Source organism: Strix aluco, chromosome 3, assembly GCF_031877795.1.
Source record: "Strix aluco isolate bStrAlu1 chromosome 3, bStrAlu1.hap1, whole genome shotgun sequence".
Taxonomy (NCBI): Eukaryota; Metazoa; Chordata; class Aves; order Strigiformes; family Strigidae; genus Strix; species Strix aluco.
The window spans coordinates 110,779,426-110,783,125 of NC_133933.1; the positions used below are offsets into that span (position 1 = coordinate 110,779,426).

Sequence of the window (3,700 nt, forward strand, 5' to 3'; positions counted from 1 at the left end):
ACAAAGAAGGTCAAGAAGAGTCACAAAAGGACCTCGTAGTCAAAGGTCCCAGGGTAGGCTCTATGTAAGAGCACTAGTGCCCATATCTATCCCTCTTCCCAAATCTAGTGAGGGATGTCAGAGCATTTCAGTGGTTCTCAGCTATCTCAGCTATGGTCTCCTCCAGAATATGATTTGGATATATGGTGGGCAGCCTTTCTTCTGGCTATTGAAGGAGTTCTGTTGAGCTGATGTGTAACTCTTGGTACCTCCATCTCCACAAAAATGGTGTGAATTATGACACACATCTCCGGTGTGGCAATCTCAACCAGCTCTGCTGACAGTTCATTTCTCAGTAAGAGGTTATGTACTGAGCAGTAGTGGAGGGCAACATGCTTACTTGTTTATTCGCTTTATTTTTAAATTTGGATGTGTTTTTTAAATGTTGTCTGTAACACTACCCTGCTGGGAGGGATCTCCATGCCTTTCATTCCTTGAGGTTTTTGGGTCCATGGTTACTCTGCTGGTCTCTGGAAAGCATTTAATGCACATACTTATGAGCAGGGAGCAATTCGTGCTATTACAAACATATTGCTGATTAAATAACCCTGTTCCATTTTGAATTTCATATTGCGCATCTTCACAGTGATACTCCGGCTTTCAGTGCAGACCAGGCAAACCACGGCGATGCTGCCTGCTCCTGGACCGCTCAGCTCTTGGGCTGCTCAGCTAAGCAGCACTTGCACCATGGGTCTGGGCAGTTGTGCATCCTTTTTGTTCTCCTGCTGCTCCACTGACAGTCCCACCAAGAGAGTGGCTACAGCATGCCGGCCCCCGCTTCACACAGATGCAGCTCCTATACCTTCCTGAACGAAGCAGCTTGGTTGACCTTGGATGGAGGTGGAGAGGGCACGAGCCTGCCAGCGTCAGCCCATGTGCCCTTGCCCTGCTGTTTAGCGATCACTTGAGGTTCCAGTTCTTCTCCCTTCTGCCATCTGCTTCATATAGGCTTTTCTTATGTTAATTACTAACCTACTTATTTGCTTATGAATAGGATAAATTATGTTTCTCCCCGGAGAAATCAAGTGCTCCCAATCTGAGGTTCCTTCAGAGAGAAACCTGTGCCCAGGCTTGACAGAAATAATTGTCTTTGCCCCAGCGTAATGACAAAGAGATAAGCAATCTCTGTGGCCTGGCAGTTTAGTGAATCTATCTTCTCTTCCTAATGGCTGGATTAGAGGCTTTGTGCTCCCAGGCTCTGGAATAGTTTCCATCTCTCAGAGAATACAAATAATTGCTAAGAACAAACCATGCTATCACAGTTGTCATATATTTCTTGGTTGAGTTATCAGCAATAACTTATCTATTACCCAGGGTTTATTGTTTTGGCACCTTTGGGGAACATACATGAAGCACAATGAATATAAATCACGTTGCATTTTGACGGTATCTTAAGATTTATGGAGAAACTAAAGAGAAAACAAAACCATTTTGTACGTGGAAAGGATGGGAAAATTATTGATTCAAAAAACACTTAGAATGGTCTTGGTCTGGTAAGACAATGAGCGTAAGTTTAAATTCAGATCCATGGAATAATGCCAGTGACCTGAAAATACTAAGGGACTTTTAAGCAGCTTCGCTGAAGTGAATGGGGGGGCAGGGAGGGAAATGTTTGTGATTTCCAAAGACACAGATAATGCTTTTGAAAATCCTGCCTGCAATTCATACTGTTTATAATAAATTAACAGTCACGAGGAAGCCTTTTCTATTTGGTTTTCAAGGAAAAATGTTTGCCACCAGAACAGGGGCAACAGCCTCTTTACATCCATTAATCTGTGTTCAACCCAGAGACCCTGAAGCTATAACACCACTGCCATTTTCCCCGAAAAATCTTTGATTTTTAGCCTCTTTTGTACAATTCTTTACTTCCTCCTAGGTCCTGTAATATACCTCTAATCATTAAGGTGATTCCCAGAGCATGGAAGTGAGTGACCTAATTCCTTATAAACTCTGTTCAGCCCACCTGAGTTGTAGGCAAAGATTTGAGCTTTGAATCAGTTGGAAAATACCTTGTGGCAGAAGTACCTGCTTCTGTTGCCCCAATGCGATGAGGACAAGTGGGCTGTCAGTCCTGCCCTTGGCTGCCCGCTCAGCTAAAGCTGTTGGTCTCATGACATCCATCTCTGATGGCAGCACAAATCTGTATCCTCAAAAAGACACATCCTTACATTGTTGCTCCAGTAAGATATCACCTAGAATACCAGGTTGGTGCATTATGATAAATCAAAATTATATTCCAACTGAAAAATGCCAGAGTGATAAAAACTGGACAGTTTGAAACAAATTAATTTGCTGTGGGTTGGATTAATGCCTAGTTTGAGCAAAAGTAGTTTTTTAAAAAATATGCCAATATTTCCACCTACAAATTAGTAATTACATTAGGCTGGCCATAAACTTTCATCAACCCATATTTTAGAGGTCTGCCACTAAACCAATTTATCAATTATGCACATAGACATAATTTGTGCTTTCTATAATAGTGATAAAGTAGTTAGAATTCAGAAAAAGAAGCAAAATGAAGAGAGCTTGATTAGGAAATGCCTAGAAAAACTAAATCAGAAGAAACAAATGTCTTAACCAGGTGATTATCACAGAAAAACACAGTGAAAAATGACAAGTCCAAAAGTAAGAAAGGAAACAAATTGAGAAAAATATCTGTATTAACAGCTAACAGGCATGAAAGATTCTTGTGCTAATAAACCTTTAAACACATATACTTCTGCTTTCTGTCCTCTTCAGAACAGATACTGATGATCAACAACAGGAAAAGTGACATTGTGGATTTCCAACTGAACATGCACAGAAGCCCATGCATTACCGAGTACAGGACATCAAGTCCCAGGATGACAACTTGTCCAAAGGCTTTTGTGCTTTATGAAACCAGCAGTTCAGAAACACAAGACTAATGATCCTTTGAAAAGAAATGATGATTGGATGGTTCATTTCATGCACTATGTGACCAGATCTTTGATCATCAGTAACAGAAGGTGCAAAAGTTTTCATTGCCTATAAAGGACACTCTTAAGCATCAAACATCACTTCGCCTACTCAACAGCAGTTCTGTTTACGAGATTATTCCCATTATTTCCACTATTTTATAATCCTTAGCTATTATAGGAACTAACATCTAGGCTTATCTAGGCTCCCTTTCTCACAAAAGATTGGACCAGATGACCTTTCAAGGTCCCTTCCAGCCTGGGCTGTTCCGTGATTCTGTGAAAATATTGTTTATTCACTTTGTTCTTATACTTTAAGAGGTCCAGTTTATATGTACTGTTAAAATAATTAAATTCCTCAAAAAAATGTGAAGATCCTGGTTGTGTGGCAGTCTGCAAACCTCTACACAGGTGAAACAAACAAGCAGCACTTGGGATAAATGACCCTTCTTTGGGTCTGAGGTAGAAGAAGCAAATCTGAAGAAAGGTCAAGAACAGATTGAGAAAGACTGAGAACAGAACAACTGCTCTGAGTTTAATTTAAGTATTTTAATGAATTAGACAATATGCAAAAAAGGAGTAGAGTGGTAGAGGATCTTAGAAGAGAACAGATGATAAGGTCATTAGTCCCAGTGGAATAAAAAGAGAGAAAGACATTTGTAGAAGAGAAAGCTTAATAGGAAGAAGTTTTTCTATTGTCTATAAAACAAGTGGAATTACAAATT

At 40.2% G+C, this 3,700-nt stretch overlaps 1 long non-coding RNA gene across 1 annotated transcript; it reads left to right on the forward strand.

The window, feature by feature from the left end:
* The first annotated feature begins 242 nt into the window (after positions 1–242).
* Positions 243–3,348, forward strand: LOC141921868 (uncharacterized). Its single transcript, XR_012622806.1, has 2 exons — positions 243–948; positions 2,779–3,348. It is a non-coding gene; the product is annotated as an uncharacterized LOC141921868 (long non-coding RNA).
* The last annotated feature ends 352 nt before the right edge of the window (positions 3,349–3,700 follow it).